This window comes from Dermacentor silvarum, chromosome 2 (genome assembly GCF_013339745.2).
Source record: "Dermacentor silvarum isolate Dsil-2018 chromosome 2, BIME_Dsil_1.4, whole genome shotgun sequence".
Taxonomy (NCBI): domain Eukaryota; kingdom Metazoa; phylum Arthropoda; class Arachnida; order Ixodida; family Ixodidae; genus Dermacentor; species Dermacentor silvarum.
In genome coordinates this window covers 136001641-136023212 of record NC_051155.1, presented here as the reverse complement: position 1 = coordinate 136023212, position 21572 = coordinate 136001641, and the positions used below count along the sequence as shown (strand labels likewise).

The 21572-nt window shown below is 49.3% G+C and overlaps 1 protein-coding gene across 1 annotated transcript in view; it reads left to right on the top strand.

Moving 5' to 3' along the window:
• Positions 1 to 1643: 1643 nt before the first annotated feature.
• The window catches only part of LOC119441806 (uncharacterized), a 35459-nt gene continuing 15530 nt past the window's right edge, over positions 1644 to 21572 (top strand). Inside the window, exon 1 of the mRNA XM_037706428.2 lies at positions 1644 to 2026. The gene's annotated coding sequence lies outside the window, so the exon portion shown is untranslated. The remainder of the gene's footprint in view (positions 2027 to 21572) is intronic.

The following is a 21572-nucleotide window of genomic DNA, read 5'->3' as shown; positions in this document are numbered from 1 at the left end:
GAAATTACACGCCCAAATCGGCCGAATGTACCTAGCATAGCGCAGCTACGGCAGTGCCCGGCGAATGTCGGCTCCTTCTCTCTCTCTTTCTCTCTCATTGTTCGCTGTCAGACGGCGAAGTGAGCGTAACGACTGTATATAAATTAGAGGCATTCCACGCCGCGAGCTCCATAAGGTATACGAGAGATGCACTGGCGTGGTAAAGATGGCCCACATTGTAGACACGAATAACCCACGCGACCGCATCTTCCAACCAACCTGTTTGAAATCGCCTTTTGTACGTCCTGAATCGCGTTCCGCCCTCTCCCTGTCCTCTACGAGACAAAAGGTGCGCGTCTGTGAGCTAGACAACAGCTGGTGAATGCACGTAGGTTGAAGAAAGAAAACTGTACGGAAGGTGGCTTTTCTCGTAGTATACGTATACCCGCTCAGCCTTGAAGTGTGCTTAAGTCTTCATGCGAGGGAGGACTTCATTTGTAGATCTTATTGTTGGCTCGTGTCTACACAATTGCTGGTGCAGGCGAAATGGCTGCCGTTTGCACGCGTAACCGGCGTCTTCTAAAGGTCGAGCAATATTCAAGCTCTGAACTCAATTCAGCCCACTTTCATCGCCCAACCGCACCTGCTATAGCTTTAACATTGCGACTTAGCCAGCAGCGTCACTTTTTCTTGCGAGGAAACGAATGTGCTGCCTTCAAAGAAAGCATGGTAAAATATTCCTGCGCTTTCAGTGTGGCAACATTATAGACGTTGTTAAAAAGTTTATTAGTCGCGCATCCGGAGATTACGTCATGCATGAGAGCAAAATAATAAGAAAATACGTCACTGGGTATGATAAATGATGCCCTAAGCTGATTTGGCAAGCAGGTATCGATGAAGTAGAAATAAGCGATCGTTTAGGGACAGACGTCGCGAACTAGCTGGGAAAATCTCGATGCCGGTCTACTCGTCACCTTGAACTTGAGAACAGGTACAATAATGTGCTAGATTACGCTGAATGACATATTGAACGTATAGATAATACACGGGTCTTCATGATATGTCCCTCCTTCCTGTTTTAAAGACCCAGTCGCTGTCAATGCCATACTGGTTGACCGACTACAAAACGTCACGTGCTCTCCTATCTTCAGAATGCGTGGCGCAAGGAAGACACGCGGCCAGAAGTCGATTCAAAGGATTTTCGTCACCGTGGCAACGGTATCTCAGCGTTCCCGTTGAGTTCCGTGCATATCCGAATATGCATCCGCGCAATGGAAACGAGCCGGGACGATTCTTTCCTTTGTTATCTCCTTTCACGCATTGCCATAATTGCTTAACTCTCTTACTACTAGCATAGGGTTAGCCAACGGTCGCTCGCACACTCACGAGCGCACCTTCCGCACAAGCCACGTGATAACCATGGCATCTACGCGGTATGCGCTGAGGTATGGAAACGAAAAAGTACTCAGACGCACGGACAAAGGCGGACGCTGCGTGCCCTGCATTCATCACGGCGTGCGCGCCGATAGTGCGGCACTGCAAAACCGCGCAGGGGAAGGAAGTGTCCTCCTCTGGTTTTCTGAATTGACTGTGTAGGGCGACAGAGGGAGGAGCCTCCGAATGTCCTATTCAAAATAGAAAATGAGGCAACTGTGTGCATAGGCGCGGTTTCCGCGCTTGTTTGGAGAAACGTATAGGCACGCGTTTCCAAAAGTCAGCGTCTCGACTCCGTTCTGTGACGCGCCCGTTGTAATTGGAAAGGCCTCGCGAGCAGCAATTAATCCAGCAGAGCGGGGAGACCGAGCCCATCGACCGCGCCCACGCAGCCACGTCGCGGTGGCGCGGTTACGGAACAGCGGGCTCGGACCGCGGCCAAGACTAAGCGAGCCGTGACCAGCGCCGTCGACGTCACGGTCAGCGCGCCGCTTGGCCGCACTCCGCCGATCTCCGCCGCCATTGGTAGGCGACCGAGCGACTGCAGGCGCCGCGGGAACCAGAGGCGGAGGGGCTCGCTCTTCACCGAGCTGCGTCTTCAACGCGGCAGCAGGTAAGCGACGACCCTCTTAATTCCTTTCACTCGACGCCGCCTGACGAAACGCGTTTATACAGGACTTAACAGCGCATCCACTCGGTCGCTAAGACCACATGCATCCCCCTACCGGAGACCCTGGAAACAAGCGGGCACTTTGAACTTCGGCACTACGTTGGTTTTGTTCCGTAAAGAAAGAAGAGGATAGTTTCGGGGAATGGTGGAGGGACGCCTGTAGATTTTTCCGTAGACCGCTTCGTCACAAGGCATACAGCAAAGCTGTTATGGCGAAACAAGAAGGCAACGGGTGAATATTGTGAAACACATAGTTAACTGCGATATCCAGGCGCCACGGCCGGCCTGTGTAATAGATATCCTCTATATGCTTTTGCGGCAGTTCTTCTTGGCCGCAGTGGGAAAATGTTCACGAACATCGTAAGGCCCGAAGCTCAAGCCATGGCTTATCATACGATGAACATCTTGACATCTGAAATGAATTTGTCCGCTTCACCACCACGTAGCGCATTGTGACCTACTCTCTCATCCCAAGAGGCTTTAATATTCAAACTTCTCGTGATTAAGGAAACAATAGCGTGGACTGCTGCATGCGCCGGCCACCGTATTAGCGCTACGATTTTTCGTTCTTTATGATGAACCACCTAGCCCAGAAAAACACCTTACACGGTCAATGAATGAGTTCACGCAGTGACGCATAAAGAAAAAAGGCGGTAGGAAAAGCGGAACTTCAGCTGATTTATTTACGCGCTTAGACGCACTTCAAGAACACCGCCAGCTGAAAGCGAGTCTCCACGCAAATATTGTCAAGTTTGACTTAAAGGGCCCTTTGAACGTTCTAAGTTAATTACATACTTTAAATATTACCACACAATCATTAAATGCCTCGTTAGTATATTCTCACCGTGATTTCATATTTCACTTCGAAAGGGCATCTCTCAGTTGCAAGGATTCTCTGTAAATACGCTTACAAACATGACCTCCCGTGATGACCGGTCGATTTATTGGTTGATTCATGGGCTTTGGTGTCCCAAAGCAACTACTGTGCTATTAGAGACGCTGTAGTAAGGGGCTTCGAATGAATTTTGACCACTTGGGGTTCTTTAACGTGCACCTAAATCGAAGTACAGGAACGTTATTGTATTGCGCCCATATCTAAATGCCGCCGCGGCCGGGAGTCGAAACCGCGACCTCACACTCAGCAGAGGAACGCCATCGCCAATGCGCCACGGCGGTGGTTAACGATATCCGAGAAGGGGAGGGGTGGGGGGGAGGGGGGATGCATTGCTGTTTAGATATTTGTTCAACTTATTACATCAGCCGCACTTACCAAGACGCATGAAAGTTTGTTAATGAATTCCCGATTACAGAATTTTTCCAGAAACAATTTACAGAACTCACCGGTATCTGTACTATAGGCGAGTTTTACAGTTTACTCACTGTCCGGAAAGTTCCAATTCACCACCTGCATTCGCATGTCAGTGGGGATTCCTTGAAAACCACTTCTTCACTAACCACTGGCCAAGCAGGCAAATAAACGACGGTCGCGGCCAGACATCGATGAGCTCCGAACTGTTGACACTGTACAATTACAGACCTGTGCCGGCTTCGAACTAGCGAACCCGCGATCGCCTTATCGCAAAACTGTGCAGATCAAAACCACTCAGCTACCGCTCGCGGGTCTTGTAATCACTACGGACAGGTTTATACGTCCTACGTTTTTGCTGCATGGTGGGAATATAGGCTTGAAGAACTTATATTCGGTATAACTGCACTTTAGGGATACGCTGTCGAAATGAAAGTAGAGGCCCTAACTATTATGTGCATTCTCGGCAATTACGACTCTCTTAATTAGACACCTTCTTTGTAAACCATTCTTCTCTACACTCAATTTGGCGATTTTCAGATGCTCTTGATAGTTTGGTAGACGACCGGTACGATGTGGGCCATCTACGATTATTCGTAGTGTTCATATTCGATGACGATGGGAGTGTTTGCCAGGCACGGCACTTTCAGTTCTCAACCTTTGTGATCATGGATACTCGCGGAACACGGCGTTTCAGAGCTTGTTTCAAGCTCGCGGCCACTAGATGTGCTGATTAAAAAATTAATTGTAGCGTTTAACGTCCCGAAACTGCACAGTCAGATACGGGGGAGGCCTTAGTGGAGGGTTCTGGATTAATTGGAATCCGCCGGAGTTAACTAACGCGCACCTAAATCTAAGTATGTACATGAGTGTTCTTGCGTTCTCTATGCTTTCTATGCGACCACAGCTGCCGCAATCGAAAATCAAATATTCTGGAGCGCCATCTGCATTCTCAGCGTGTCTCATGCAGCAAAACCGATATCGTCATGTTCTACAATAACACATATAGGCTGCAAATTTGCATGTACAGCCTCCCGCATTTTTAGCTATATCACGCGAGCGTGCATCACGCATCATTGATAATCATGGCGGTGATAATCACGCATCATGGCGGTGATAATCATCGATACCGGCAGAAGTACTCTCAAGTGCACTAAGCACTCTCCTGTGCAAGAGTCGTCTAATGCAATGTTCCCTTCAGGACGACATACGACCATATTATAGTGTTCTTGCGTGATAAAGCTAGAAATGCGGGAGGCTGTACGTATGGTATGTACAAAATCTGTCCGAAGAATCCGCCAAAAAAGTGGGAGCGGGTGGTTCGGCACCGCTCACTAAGTCTCATAACTTGAAAGGACCCGGTTGACCTCTAGTACGAGTCGAACTGCTGTATGATTAGGCAGAATCATTATATGCGTGCACTGTTTGTGCAACCCATTTATAGTGTTTGTCCAAATGAAGATTGGCGAACAGACGGATATCAGTGTCAAATTTCTTGCGATATCGGGCAAGAATGATGCAGAAATTCATCAAATATTGCAGAAGGTATTTGGATATGATGCCCTAAAGGAAAGAACTGTGTTCAAGTGGGACCAACATTTTCAGAAAGGCCGTGAGGACCCCAAGAACGATTCAAGATCAGGACGCCCCTCCACCTCGTACGACGATGAAAACATCGATCCTGTGCGTTCCTTTGAGCTCAGTGATCAACCACCAATTGACTGTTAGAAATGATATCTGGTGCACTTGTTTTGGGAAGGTCATGCGTTCACTAGATTCCGACTTAAAATTTGGAGATAAAAACAATATGAGCCAAGATGGCACCAAAACTTCTGACTACTGAGTGAAAATTGCGACGAATAGAGTGTGGCATTGATTGCAATACCTCAGACGAAATCTTAATTCTTGCAAAGAGTCGGCACCAGGGACGGACTTTGTATTTACGAATACGACATTGAGCTTATGTCGCAAAGCAAGAAGTGAAAGAAAAAGAGAGATAAGCCAAGGCCAAAAAATATAAATAAATAAGAAAAATAAATGTATAACTAACTAAATAAATAAATAAATAAGAAAGCAAATAAATAAAGGCGATGCGTCGATTGCAATAGCAAATTATTAGACAGATAAGTGTCATAAGGATATTAGTTTTATCGCCCGTCATCATCATCATCATCAGCCTATATTCATGTCCACTGCACGACGAAGGTCTCTCCCTGTGATCTCAAATTACTCCTGTCTTGCGCTAGGTGATTCCAACTTGCGCCTGCTAATTTCCTAACTTCATCACCCCACCTAGTTTTCTGCCGACCTCGACTGCGCTTCCCTTCTCTTGGTATCCATTCTGTAAACCTATAATGGTCCACCGGTTATCCATCCTACGCATTGCATGGCCTCCCCAGCTCCATTTTTTTCGCTTAATGTCAACTAGAATATCGGCTATTCCCGTTTGCTCTCTCATCCACACCGCTTTCTTCCTGTCTCGTTAGGCCAAACATTTTTCGTTCCATCGCTCTTTGTGGTCCTTAACTTGTTCTCGAGCTTCTTTGTTACCCTCCAAGTTTCTGTCCCATATGTTAGCACCGGTAGAATGCAATGATTGTACACTTTTCTTTTCAACGACAGTGGTAAGCTCCCAGTCAATGCCTGCCGTATGCACTCCAACCCAATTTTATTCTACTGTAAATTTATTTCTAAGCAGAGTAAACAGGGTAATATCATCAGCAAATTTGAAGACATAGTAAAAGCCGCGGAAGAATTCTATACTGACCTGTAAAGTGCCTAGAGCAGCCAAGCTACTTTCATTCGAAGTAGTGATGAACAGGATGCAAAGGCTCCTTCTATAACTGGCGATGAAGTTAGAAGAGCCTTGAAAGACACGAATAGGGGAAAATGCTGCTGGAGAAGATGGAATAACAGTCGATTTGATCAAAGATGGATGAGATATCAAGCTTTAAGAGCTTGCGGCCGTTTATACCACGACTTCAAGTGTACCAGAAAGCTGGAAGAACGCCAACATTATACTCGTCCATAAGAAGGGAGACGTTAAAGAATTGAAGAATTATAGACCCATTAGCTTGCTGTCAGTATTGTACAAAATATACACCTAGATAATTTCTAATATAATCAGGACAACACTTGACTTCAGGCAACTAAGAGAGCAGGCTGGCTTCAGGAAGGGATATTCTACGATGGATCATATCCATGTCATAAATCAGGTAATAGAGAGCGGCATACAATCAACCTCTCTATATGGCTTTCATAAATTATGAAAAAGCATTTGATTCAGTAGAGATACCGGCAGTCATAGAGGCATTGCGTAATCAAGGAGTACAGGAGGCATACGTGAATATCTTGGTAAATATCTACAAGAATTGCATAGCAACCTTGGTTTTCCACAGTAAAAGTAGAAAGATACCTATAAAGAAAGGGGTCAGGCAAAGTGACAGAGTCTCTCCAATGCTATTCACTGCATGCTTAGAAGAAGTATTCAAGCTCTTAGACTGGGAAGGCTCAGCAGTGAGGATCAATGGTGAATATCTCAGCAACCTTCGGTTTGCAGATGATTGTCCTATTCAGCAATAATGGGGACGAATTACAGCAAATGATTGAGGACCTTAACCGAGAAAGTGCAAGAGTGGGGTTGAAGATTAATATGCAGCAGACAAACAATGTTCAGTAGCCTGGCAAGGGAACAAGAATTCAGGATCGCCAGTCAGCCTCTAGAGTCTGTAACGGAGTACGTTTATCTAGGTCAATTACTTACAGGGGCCCTGATCATGAGAAAGAAATCATCCGTATAAACTCGTAAACATTCGCTTACTGACTAAATTAACCAGTATGGTGTCACGCGCGCACAGGCAAACAAACACATCTCACTCGATGATCGCGGACACTCGCTGTCAAAATGCTGGCTTGAGGAAGAGCGGCAGCAGCAGCAAGCGAATTTACATTCGTGCTGGCTCTCGCGTCAACGCGAACTAAGCGGCGAGAACACAGCGCCCATGAAGCTAACCGCCCTCGGCGCACTCTGTACTCATCTGTACTCATCGCAGATTGCTTTCAAGATAGGGCCCGCGACAATACGCAGCCACCATCAAATAGAAACCCCACCCTCTCCGCCGATGCCTTGCGCGCGATGGAAGACGGCGCGCTTCCTCCCCGCCTTCCTCACTTGCGCCCGTGAGATCGAGCCACCATCCTCGGCTCACCCTCACACTCTTTCACTCGCGCCCACAGCATACGGCGCGGCATGCGGCCACGATATTATCGCACTTGGACTTTATACGGAACATCACGACGACGATGGAAATGTGCCTGAAGTATCCATAAAATTGTTATCGCAGAAAATAATAATAAATGAACAAGACGGTTACGAGTGCGTAACGCGAATTTTTAAGCGTTAGCTGGGTGAGAGAATACTTTCTACACAAGTTCAGTTTTGTCGCCTTTAATGTAGCGATTGCGGCTAATGTGAGTAGTTATATGCTGAATGATCTTGGATCAAATGGTTTCAGAAGATGAGGTCGATGCACGTCCCTCTAGATGGGATGACGGATCTCGGCGGAGTGGCGGGTTTCAGCGTTAATGGTTGCCGAATATCGTTCAGGAAACGAACGTTATTCGTCGGAATGTTCGTCTCCCACGAGAAGCTTTGCACAGGACATGCACGGCAGCAATGCATTGGTGAGGTAGGGACAACCTGTGAGACGGCGGCTTTAGAATTTAAGTTGGCCACTGCGACGACGAGTTCACTGTCTAGTTGCACTGGCCACATGTCACCCATGTTCGTAGATGTGTCTTCGAAGAGGTTCAGGCGTTCCGCGTGTACGTTGTCTCGGTGGTAAATGGCCACACCCGCCGCACGGTTGCGGTGTTGACGTCGAGATGGGCAGTAGTCCACGTATCCTATCACCTGTAGCCGTGCCTCAGGATCAATCCATGTCTATGAGAGACACAGTACGAAGCACAGCCTGACAATGTGGTGTGGAGAGGAAACTCGAACGAGAGTATCACCTGGCGAGACAGGGCGACGGCGGAGGGATCGTTCTTGAACTGCAACCGATCGCACACCGAGCAGTTGTAGCCGAAGTAGTTGTCCAGAAACTGTTTAGTGAACGCCGTGGCTGCAGCCTTAGTCATGATCGGTACATTTGCTTGCCAACTCCGGCGCCTCGCTTCTTCCTCGACGGATCGAACCGCAGGGTCGTGGCGTGCAAGACGGTGTGCTTCTTTCTCTGTGGCTCAAACTTCAGAGTAGACGCGTCTATGTCACTTTGCTTTTGCGACTCGAACCGATGACACATCTCGCTTAGTCGCCGTGCTGCTGGCTCCGTGGCACGCAAGACAGGACAGTGTTGGCGGGCTAGGTGTTTCCGCTCCCTATCTCGAGCTCGCTGGATCGCTTGAGGGTCTGAGAGTGCTTCCTTCATGACATATACTCGAAAGCGCGGCCGCACTCGATTGGTTAGTTGGCGGGTTTGCCTTTATGAACGGCTCACACCCTACCATGGGGAACTGGTTTCCGCCGCCGGTGATGCGCTGACGGCAAGACCATCTGATGGTGGTCAAGAGAACAGAGCTTTGCATCACCGTGACCGAACTATACTCTTTCATTGGTGGAAGCACACGCTTCAACCAACAGAACCTAATTATAGCGCGCTCACAAGGTGTGCGCCTGCGAATGGCGCCAACGGCGCGAGACTGAGCAACGCGGCGTCGCGTGCTTCCTCTCGCTCCCCTCTCTAGTAGCGGACAACGCCACCCGGTGAAAAACTAAGCAACGAAACGTTTTCGGGAAAATGTCAGAAGAACAAAGCAATAATCAAAGTCATGTTGACCCCGTGTTTTAGCAGCGAAGCTCTTTAAGCTGGAGGTAGTCCGGTGGTGTACGCCCGAAATGTGGGCCGATCCTGGAGGTAGTGCAGAAAGGGTCCAAGCGCAATGGCACATACCTTTGTGAACTAGCGAAGCTGTTTAAGCTCGAGGATGGTCCGTCGAGTGTAGTCCGCAAAACCTCCGCTTGGCGATGACGTCACCATGCGTCGCCTAGCAACGCTTCGCCCCAGCTGCGCCGACAGCGCCGAGCCTCGCCACAGCTGCGTGAGCCGTGACATCATCGCGCGCGCAGCATCGCTTCGCCTTAGCTTTGCCGAGCCATGACGCCACCGCGCCGTGTGGAGTGGTTGCCGCGGCTGCGCAGAGGCGGAGCTAAGCCGTGACGTCACTGCGCCGACCCACGGGACATATAGCTCCGCGTCGCCGCTGCGGCGACACAAAAGCCCCGCCGTCTCCGCGCCGAGCACGTCGCCGCGAAGATGGGGTGCCCGAAGACGAGCGTCACTCCCGAAGAAGAGGAAGCGCAGCGCGAAAGCCGCCGCGCCACTACTCGAGAGCGAGTGAGATGACTTCGGTCCGATCCCGAGTGTCGCGCCGCCAAACGTCGGCGATTCGCAGAAGATCCGGAGTAACGAGCCCGCGAAACCGAGCAAAAGCATTTGAGCGTCCAGATACTTTAATGACCGTGTGTTCGTTGCTCCTTGGGCTGTCGATTATTCCGGGTTTATCTTGCGCAAAACGTGGCCTAGTCTCGAAGCATAACCTCGTAAAAACGTGGCCGAACCGAGATAAAGCTAGGTGGGTTCGCCAGCTACGCTGTTTGCCCAGTTTTCGCACCACTAGTGTTTTTTGACTGTCATCCAATCGTGCACCACGAATTTAATTGTATCTGTAGGTCAGACACTCAATGGAGCTTTCTATATTTAGAGGTCCTGAAGAGTCTGAGAGATCGTGTGCGAGCAAATTTGTCGAAACACGGCAGTTGTATTCTGCACCACAATAATACTTTCGCGCACTCTGCATTGATAGAGCGCGAGTTCTTGGCACGCAGTTTTCATAACTACACTAAAACACACTCTCTATTCGCCCAATTAGCTCCTTGCAACTTTTTTAAATGCGAAGCATTTCTTGGCGAACATTTACCATTTTGACAGTATCTATCTAGCCGCCTACGTCTTGGTGCTCTCACGGTGGTTTCGTTAACTTGATAGGTTCCCAATTTGGCATAATATGACAAGAGTGTATGACGAACATAAATGATAGGTCATGACATAAATATTATGACATGTGTGTCATGTAGGTCATGAAACAGCCGTCTACGTCTTGGTGCTCTCATGGTCGTTTCGTTAACTTGGTATGTAACTAGAATGGGTTCGGACATGGGTACTAAGTGAAGGATGTTTAACACTAAAGGATGAAGGGAGAAGTCATAGTCATGAGCATGACTCAGCAAGAAATGACAATGACTCAGCGAAAAATGATTAACACTCAAAAACCCCCGGAATGGGTTTGGATTTTGGCACTAAGTGAAGGAAACACTAAAGGATGATGGTAGAAGTCATGTCGTGAGTATGACTCAGCAAAAATGACAATGATTCAGCGAAAATGATTTACAGTCAAAAAACCACTGCAATGGGTTCGGACATGGGTGCTAAGTGAAGGAAACACTAAACGATGGTGGTAGAAGGCATAGTCAATGACTCAGCAAAAATGACAATGACTCAGCGAAAAAAAGATTAAACACTCACAACCACTGAAATTGGCTTGGACATAAATGATAGGTTATGACATGCGTATCATGTAGGTCATGAACCAGCCGCCTACGCCTCGGTGCTCCCATGGTCGTTTCGTTAACTTCGTACGCTCCCCGCACACTGCTTCGCATAAATTCGATTCGCACTAAGCGTAGGATCTGCCGGGGTTTTTTCTTCCTTTTTTTTTCTTTTTTTCTAATTTTCTCAAAGGCAAACTTGTGCTTCGATGGGGGTATTTTGGGGGTCTGAGGACAATTCAAAAGCAAACAACACCATAGCTGAAGCACTTAACTGAAGAGGACTTCCGAGAGTGCGTTCATCGATGGAAGAAGAGGAGGAATTGCGTCTTATGGAGTGTTTTGAAAGTGTGCACATCGATGTATCTGAAAGGTTATGAAATAATTTCTTTTTATCGTACTGCATGAACTTTTGGGACAGACCTCGTATGCAATATTTTAACAAATATGGATTTCGGGCGACCTGCAAGCTCCCCTCCGCGCTGCTATTTTTTTTTATTCGTTTATTTATTTATTATTTATTTCCTCCGCACATCCAGAAATTGTAACGAGGTTTACTGGTGGCGCGATCTCGCCGTGACGGTACGAGCTGGAACGGCGAGCCATCGTGATGCACGGTCTCGAAAAGACTCCAGTAACCAGCAGCGCGCGCAGAGCGTTGGCGATACTGCTAGAAGGATGTTCGTCTTCCTTATAATTTACGTGTTTGTAGCGTTCAGCGAGGCTACGCTGAAGTACTCGGCTTACAAAAATGCAAACTTCAAATCTGCAATAGAGTAGACCGTTTCAGCACAGTTGAGCGTAACTACTCAATAGAATAGACCAATTTGCTAGTGCGTTTCTCGGCGCTGCACATGTGCCTAATTAATGGCGACGCCGGTCATGTTTCAAATGAAGACGGAGTGCTAGCTACACATGCTGGGGCTTATCTCTAGCGCATGGTTTCATCACGAGAGCCACGTTTGCATTTTCCGTGACATAATTCAGGGAACTGTGCTGTTTGCAAAAGCAAGTACGATGCCATGGGTGGGACAAACTTCTTCGTTCGCAGAAGCTGGCTTTTCCCCATAGGGGCCTTTGCTGTGGAGAAGCCACTGTTAAATGTGTGTTACTGCATGTTATGTGCAAACGCATTCGAAATTGCGTCAAGTTTCGCACCACTGGTAACTGTGAGCTACAACATACTGTTCTCTTTAGTGCGCACTCAAATCAAAGTGCACGAACGTGTTTGTTAATGTCCAGAGCTGTCTTTGAACTCTGACTCTTTCATCATTAATGTCGCTGCCCTCTCGAAGTGCATTTTTGGGACTGTAAGGGCCGACTTACGCTCAATCCGCAGCGCCTTTCACGAGTGGAAAACTCCATATGCCACACCCCGGCGCGCAAATTCTGGCCTACACGTATAGTGCAGACTCAGTGTGAACCGAAATGCGTGCGTATGTGCGACATGCGCAGTTTTCTGCTCGCCCGCACGCGTACGGAAGGCGTGTGGAAGGCCCTGCGGATTGAGCGTAAGTTGGCCCTAACTCGCGCGCTTTTACAGGAAGATGCGAAGGAAGATGTGAAGCAACACAGGAAGATGTGAAAGTTGAAAACTTCAGCCTAATGTGTCAGGTGACATTATGCGGTAACCTTTATAGATATCTCGGGGTGTGACGGACTTGAGTACTCGCTGCCATCTTGCGAATGAATTGATTCGCCAAACTGAAGCGCCAGAAGAAACATATACGTTAATTTGGGAATGTTCCTGATAGTGTTCAGCGTAGCGCTATTCGAGGCAGCGGCCACTTCGGAAGACCATACACGCTACTTTACGAAACGTCATTTGTCGCTATGGCTGCCTGCGTAGCTTTTGACACGATAGACCTACACCGATTCTCACAGCCGCAAGTCCCAAGCAGCAGTGATAGAGGATTTCGTTGACAGTGTATGCCTGTTATGTTTCTATCTTTGCTAAAAGCAGAGAAAATTCACAAACTGCTATACTGTGGTCTAAAATTTGACCTGCTGAGCTCGGGAATGTACAGATGCATGGCGTCAGTTAGTGCATGGGGTGATCATGAAAATGTGCTTGCATGAATATTGGTACGAATGAATGTGTCCCAGCATCGCCTGTCCTTCCGCGTCAGAGCATCCGCTGTTCAAACTTCCCAGAAACCACACATGCTGTATGAACATCCATGAGATGTTATGGACGCGAAAGCGTTTCTTGGCTAGGTTGGCGAAAGCGCGCACCCAGCCAACGCCTCCTAAAACATTTAGGAGGCGTTGACCCAGCTGGCGTCCGCAAAAGGCGTCCGCGAAAGCCGTACGTGTCCTGGAAACACGTGACCTCTCCCACCGGAACTGACGCCGGCGTCAACGCCTGCCGCCGCAACTATCGGCACGCGCTCCACTATACCGCAGCAACAACCTGCAGCCGCGGCCGCGTTTATTGCCTAGATAGGCGAAAGCGCGCCCCTCTCGCATTGCCTCATCCTTTAGAGCACAACTCGGCAACGCCTACTTTGCAGCAGCACTCCGTAACAACAACCTAGACAAAAGAAACGCTTTCGCGTTCTCCTCTCATAAGAATATTCTTAGGGATCCTCTTCAACTTTTATTGCGATAGCAATTATATGGACACTCAAAGAGGATTTCTGCCGTCGGCGTTGCCGTCGCCGTGAGGTTCCGTATGACGTCAACGGCGATGAAATTGTCGCCGATGATAAGTGGTTCTTGAGGGAAAGGGAAAGGTTGGCGCTATCTTCTGCAGCCCTTGAGGGAGCACGGCTCAGCGCCAATGTCGCCGCGTGCCGGACTCTGTATGCGCGAGTGAAAGGGCGAGAGGGACGCGCGCTTTCACGGGGTAGCGAACGCACGGCGGAGAATAAACGCGCGCTCTGCGCCGTGCTCCCTGAAGGGCTGCAGAATTAAGCGTCTCTTCCCTCCGTTACTATCACCATAATAGAGAGCAAACGCGACTTCTTCCGTCGCGCGAAAGGCCGTGGGGGGAGGGGAGGCGACGTTTAGCTGCGGCACCAAATGCGTATTTATATAAAAACGTCGCGAGGCGAGAAGGTGGTAAAGACTTCCGACGCTGCTCGACGAGTTTCCCGTTCTGATCTCGTCGAAAACATCTGAGCCGTCCCCAGAGGCCCTGGCAACAGTCACCAACGCCGCGGACGTTCGGTGCGAACGCGGGCAAAACGGCGACGGCGTCGACTACAATTCTGCGCGTTGCTGGTGCTGCTGCATGTCCAAGTTTATACAGCTGATAAAACTACTATCCCTACTCCGTGTAGCTCTCTACTAAGTTGCTATCGCAATTGATGCTTCGCCTTCCGGGTGAAACTGCGGCATTTTTTTAAGCACTAGCTTTTCTTAGTTCGTCGGCGTCATTTGCGTCGGCGTCCGCAGAGGAGACCATGAGCGTGTGCTAGAAGGTGCTTCCATTGGTAAAAGCGCCGTGTGCGCATATACCAGTGAGACAGGGGACTTCGTTCACGGTTCCCTAGAATACCACGAGATGATGTTTCCCTCCGCGCATCACTTCCGCATCACTAAAGTAGAGGGGCTTTACGCATCACTACTTTTGGTAGCATACGCAGTAACTCTACGCATCAGGGGCGGCAGTGTTCCCTATCCATGGCTCATTGGCGGCAAGCGCGCTTTGGCTTAGGTCTTCAGAGACGCGAAGAGCGTTTGGCTGGTTTGGTTTAAAATGAAATCACAGTTTCGTCCGAAGAACGAAGCACTCACTGTGATGGAAAGGTTTACCATTGTGCTTCAACTTCTCGGACTGTATTCTAGCTATATGAGGGTCCGACTAAGGCGGACGCGACATACGTGGGAGACCCAAAATTTCTGGCACCCTTAAAAGCTTTAACATGCCGTGTAGGGAGGGTCTGTAATGACATTGCACAGGCACCACTATACGCTGCCCGTAAAGAGTCGCGCCAGCAAAATTACGTCACTTTAAAGATTGAGCCCTCGCATTATTTTTGAACTTTTAATATTTAACAGCCTGAGAAAAATTAAGAGGCATGCGCTGTGAATGTTATATTTCATGCCATTTGTTTGTGGGCTGCAATTCTCAAAATTCTGAGGGATAATTTAGTCAAGAACATAAGACTCAGTATTAGCAACTTTCGTGACTGAATAGTGTAGCAACATACATATATGCATAACCCGCTTACACGGCACGGATAAGCATATTGCATCATGATCATCAGCCTTCTTTTTTTATGTCCACTGCAGCACGAACGCCTCTCCCTGCGACCTCCAATTACCCCTGTCTTGCGCTATTTGATTCCACGCATTCCATAGATTTACGTAAATATATGCGCTGCCCCACGGCGACGCTGACGGCTAATTTGCTTGGAGTGTCCATGTAATTGATATCGTAATAGAACGGTAATAGAATGGGATTTCCTTGCCTCTGCTTCTGCTGCTATATGTTGTGGGCAAGGCGTCGTCCATATGACCGACACCGACTCAGCGATGAACCGTACCAGCCACTTCGTCTACTCGCTGCAAAAGATACCGAGCTACCTCCAGGCTGTCAGCAAATTCTGACCATCACGTCCGACGCCATCGACCATGACGATGTGTTAATGTTACCTTGTTCGCGTTGGCTCACAAAAGGTATAGTCATTGTTTCATGCGGCAGCCCGAAGCCTAACCCTCCAGGCACCGGTGGAAGACCAGTCCAACCCAGACAAGGTGGAAACGATACCGCTTACATACACGCATATACTACAACACCACAGACTATCCCGTAAAACATTCCCTCCACCACACGTGAAGCTAAACCGTGCAGATGCAGCCGCTTGGCGTCAGCTCCAAACTAATACGTTCCCCAGCCTTGCTCTCCGCCACACTTTTTACCCTAGCCAGTACCCCGACAAATGTCCTTTCTGTGGTGGTCACCCAAACCTCTACCATTCTACGTGGGAATGCTCCAAACCACCCGGCTTACCTAGAATACCCAACCCCTCCCCATCCCAGTGGGAAGCCGCTCTTTCCAGCACAGCCTTCGACGACCAGCGATGCCTGATCGACCGGGCCAGCCGGATAGCAGCAGCAAATGGGGCCCTGGACTGAGGGCTCCACCCTCTGGGACTTCGTTTTAAAACATAAAATAAAGTTTTCTACTACTACTACTATTGTTTCAGGCCTAGTTAGGTTTGATAATGGTTCTGCGCTTCTCGAAGCAAGGAACACAACACCTGAGAAAATTCTACTTCCTAAACGCACCCCTTTGGCTTGCATTGCTGATTCAGAGCCTCTCTGTGTCGTTCCCCTCAAGGCTGCTCCCTCTGAAATACCTCCTGCTGGACATTCTGCCTCTACCTCCGCTCTTGCTGCTGTAATCAGCTCGGACTTGACCCCTTCGCAGACGCAACAGCTCCTTGCCTTGTTGAAGAAGCGTGAAGGTTTATTTGACGCCCATTCTTCGACATTGGGACAGACGACCGTCACAGCGCATCGGATTCAGACAGACGGCAGATCCATCGTGCGTCGCCGGCCGTATCGCGTGTCTCTAGCTGAGCGCAAAATTATTGAGCAAAACGTCGCCGACATGCTGCAACGTGAGATAATTCGCCCCTCTGCTAGCCCTTGGTCGTCTCCCATTGTTTTGGTCCGAAAAAAAGATGGCTCCGTGCATTTCTGTGTAGATTACCGAGTGCTCAACAAGATCACGCGCAAGGATGTGTACCCCATGCCTCGCATTGACGATGTCCTCGATTCCCTGCAAGGTGCCGAGTACTTCTCAAGTCTTGATCTGCGTTCAGGTTACTGGCAAATTCCGATGCACGAAGCCGACAAAGAAAAAACAGCGTTTGCAACCCCAGATTACGAGTTCAACGTCATGCCCTTCGGCCTCTGCAATGCTCCCGCAACTTTTGAGCGCATGATCGACACCGTTCTGCGTGGCCTGAAGTGGAAGACCTGCTTGTGCTATCTGGATGATATCGTTATTTTCTCGTCGACATTTGCACAGCACCTGCAACGTCTCGACGAGGTTCTCACGTGCATAGCCAGTGCTGGTCTTCAGCTCAACACCAAAAAGTGTCATTTTGCAAGCAAGATGATCAAGGTCTTAGGTCATATTGTAAGCAAGGATGGTATTCGACCTGATCCTGACAAGATTTCGGCGGTGCTTCACTTTCCTCGTCCAGAAAAGACCAAGGGCCTACGCAGTTTCCTCGGCATCGCTTCCTATTTTCGCCGATTTATTCGCGATTTCGCCTCTATAGCTGCACCTTTACGCCACTTACTTCGTTCTGGTGCTCCCTTCGTTTGGTCACCTGAATGTGAATCTGCCTTTGACCAGCTATAAAAGGGCGCCCTCACATCTGAACCTGTCTTGTGTCATTTTATTGCGATAGCAATTATATGGACACTCAAAAGCAGATTTCTGCCGTCGCCGTCGCCGTCGCCGTCGCCGTGAGGTTCCGTATGACGTCAATGGAGATGAAATCGTCGCCGCGCGCCGAACGCTGTATGTGCGAGTAAAAGGGCGCGAGGGGCGCGCGCTTTCACGGGGAGTGAACGCACTGCGGAGAACAAACGCGCGTTCTGCGCCGTGCTCGCTTAAGGGCTGCAGAAGTAGGCGCCTCTTTCCTCCTTTACAATAACCATATATGTGGAGCAAACGCGCCTTCTTCCGACGCGCGAGAGGCCGTGGGGGAGGGGGAGGGAAGGGAGGCGACGTTTAGCTGCAGCACCAAGTGCCTATTTTTATCAGAGGCTCCGGCAACAGTCAGCAACGCCGCACACATTTTGAGCGAACGCGGGCAAAACGCCGACGGCGTCGACAACAGTTCTTCGTGTTGCCAGTGCTGCTGCATGTCCAAGTTTATACAGCTGATAAAGCTACTATCATTACTCCGTATAGCTCTCTACAAATTTGCTATCGCAATTGATGCTTCGCCTTTCAGGTGAAACTGCGACAACTTTTTGATGAGACTGCTCCCACACTCTTGCACACGGATGCTAGCGGCCATGGCATCGGTGCTGTACTCCTCCAGCGAGACAACTCTTCGCGTGAGAGAGTCGTTGCGTATGCCAGCCGCGTGCTCACACCTTCCGAGAAGAACTATACCATCACCGAGCAGGAGTGCCTCGCTGTCGTTTGGTCCGTCCAGAAATTTCGCCCTTATCTCCACGGTCGCCATTTTACCATCGTGACGGATCACCACGCCTTATGCTGGCTTTCCACACTCAAGAACTTGTCAGGGCGTCTTGGCCGCTGGATTCTTCGTCTCCAAGAATATGACTTTGAAATCATCTACAAGTCTGGTAAGAAGCACCAAGACGCAGACGCTCTTTCTCGCTGCCCGCTTCCTACAGCCGCACTCATCAATGGTTCCGCCCCCGCCTCCAGTGACGCACTCACTGACGTCTCTTCTACGGCGGTTTTGTCCTTCGCCACTCTTGATTATCTCACTTCGCACGACCATGAATCATTTTCGTCTCAACAACTCGCTGACTCGTACTGTCGCCGTATTATAGACCACCTTCGTGGAGCTACGCGCCCGCCTAACGCCCGGCTTCGTCGACAGCTGACACAATTTAAGCTTGAAAACTCCGTGCTGTACCGCCGTATCCACCATCCTGATGGACGACGCTGGTTGCCCGTGCTACCTCGTTGCCTTCGTGTGCGTGTCCTTCAGGCCTTTCATGACGATTTGACTGCTGGCCACCTTGGCATCCAGAAAACTTACGACCGCATAAGAAGTCGCTTCTACTGGCCTGGCCTGTCTACCAGTGTGGCGAGATACGTCGCTTCCTGCGCCATTTGTCAGCGTCGCAAACGTCCAACATCAGCTCCTGCCGGACAACTACTACCAGTCTCCTGTCCTGCGGAACAATTTGAGGTTGTTGGCATCGATCTATATGGGCCACTTCCCATGACTCCCGCCGGTAGTCGATGGATAGTGACCGCCGTCGACCACCTGACGCGCTATGCCGAAACAGCCTGTGTAAGTTAAACATCGGCTTCCGAAGTCGCTGCCTTCATTCTTAAATCCATCATCCTGCGCCATGGCGCCCCTCGTGTCCTTCTGAGCGACCGCGGAAAGACATTCCTTTCCCAACTAGTAGGCGAAGTGCTCAAAGCCTCTGGCACCACTCACAAGACTACATCAAGTTATCATCCTCAGACCAACGGCCTGACGGAGCGGTTTCATCGTACGCTCTCTGACATGATAGCCGCCTATATTCAACCCGATCACAGAAACTGGGACACAATTTTGCCATTCGTCACCTTCGCGTATAACACCGCCGTTCAACGCACAACCGGTTACTCGCCATTCTACCTTGTTTATGGCCGTTCACCCAGTTCCTTTCTCGATGTTTCTTTCTTCTCTGCCCCTGTCAGACCATCTCGATCTTCCTGCGAAGAATGTGTTTCCCTCCTCGTCCATTGTCGCCAGCATGCCCGCGTCAACACCGCAGCCAGACAGCGGGACCGCAAGGATCATTATGACGCATATCATCGCGTAGTATTCTACCAGCCTGGCGATGAAGTGCTGCTCTGGAACCAGTTCGCACTCCTGGGTTGTGCGAGAAGTTTCAGTGTCAGTTTATTGGCCCCTACACGGTCCTGGAAATGACTTCTCCAGTTAATTATCGCGTGACCCCTGTTGTTTCCTCAACTGACCACCGTTGCCGCTCTACCGAAGTGGTCCACGTTTCTCGTATGAAGCCCTTCACGCGGCGCTCCCCGTACCTTTAGGCAGCGGCCAGGATGGCCGCTTTCGTGCGAGGGAAATTAGTGTGGGCATTTATTGTGCACTTCTTCATCATCTGTACATTATCATCACCATGCGTGTGCCCCTCATCTTCATCGCGCGTGCGGGCGCATCATCATCAGCGTGGACTGTCGAAGGCTGTTCAGGCTGGTTGTGGGCGCCGCCCTTCTTCGCCGTGTCGTCTCTCGGGCTCAATAAAGGTCCGCCCTTACTGTGACGTCACAATATATATATATATATATATGTATATATATATATATATATATATATATATATATATATATATATATAACTTCAAGAGAGATGAGCGGATGTCTTGCAAAGAATGTCTCAGTTTGTTCACAAAGCCCAAGTCCTCGGCGGGGTCAGATTCTCTGATCAGGCTCCTTCTTCTTCTTCTTTCTGTTGTTTTACGTGCCAAAACCAGTTCTGATTATGAGGCACGCCGTAGTGGAGGGCTCCGGATAATTTGACTACCTGGGGTTATTTAACCTACACTGCAACGCAAGCACACGGGCGTTTTTGCATTTCGCCTCTATCGAAATGCGGCCGCCGCGGCCGGGATTCGATCCCGCGATCTCGTGCTCAGCAGCACAACGCCTTAGCTGACGGAGCCACCCCGGCGGGTTCTGATCAGAATCCAAGACAGAAGCCGTCTGTTATACCCGTCAGACGAACTCGCAGTTGTGCTGAACTCTTTGCACAAGTAGGTTGAAATAGTGCTCACTAAGCGAAGAAATTTTAGGCAGCCGCTAAGGGAGACTGCCGTGAATGCTGCTCAAGTTCTGCGAGAGCGTGAACTATTGCATTGTTCAGTGCCTGAGCATCACGAGAAGCTGTTTGAGATCATGGTGACAAAGTTCTTCCACCCTCTATTCACTAATTTTGCGCTGAAGATAACAGACAAGAACGACATCGCAAAAGTTTTTTCACAGAAGCCGCTCTCCCGAAAGCTCCACAAACTTTAAATCCAAATGATGGCAACAAAAGTGTTTGTTGTGCAGTTATTAGAGCCTACATTGTTTTTTTTTTCACGCTGACATACAAAACATATGTAATAATAAGGAGAAGGAAAATGAAGATTCATTGTAGTACAGATGAGAGCTGTGGGTTCCCTGTTATCGTTTTCTTTTTTTTTTTTTTTTTTTTTTGAAGAAGAAGCAATTTGCGGCAGCCTGTATGCGTCTGTGTCGGCGTTAAACGCCCGCAGATGTTGTAAAACCATAAAATCGGCACTGGAAAAAGAAATAACGTGATATATAGTTATGCTACAGCGCACGCCGCGGTAGAGCGTCCTGTATTTCTATTCTGGGGTAGCACCGGCAACTCGCGGTGAGTGACGCAACTAGGCGCGAGGACCGGGTCCCTGCGTTCGCGCGCCGATGGGCAGGTATGAAGTATATAGGAGGCTATGGCTTGACCGACGGATAGTAGCTATACATCCAACTTGCGCATTTCGAAGCGCTGTCAATAGCCCCATACGAAGCGATGTCTTCCAAGCCGTCTAACCAGGAATGGCCAGGAGTGAGCGCGCGCTGGCAAGCGTGCGTGTGGTCTGACCTTAAGCTTCGCGTGGTTCGAGGCTAGTTGAGTGCTCAAAACTAATCGAATATTAGCGACACTCGACGGCTACGGCAACAATAAGCAGTCTGGCCAAATTTTAGTTCCTACGCGAGCGGCCGCGGCCGAGTGTGACCAGACGATAGTCGGCTTCTTCTGGAAGTGCGTAACTCTTATCGGAATTGGAAAGCAGACTTTCGCTTATACTTCAGCCTGTTTATTAAACTGCGTCAATAAATATACACAGTAACAGTAGGAAGAAGCGCACTGATCCGA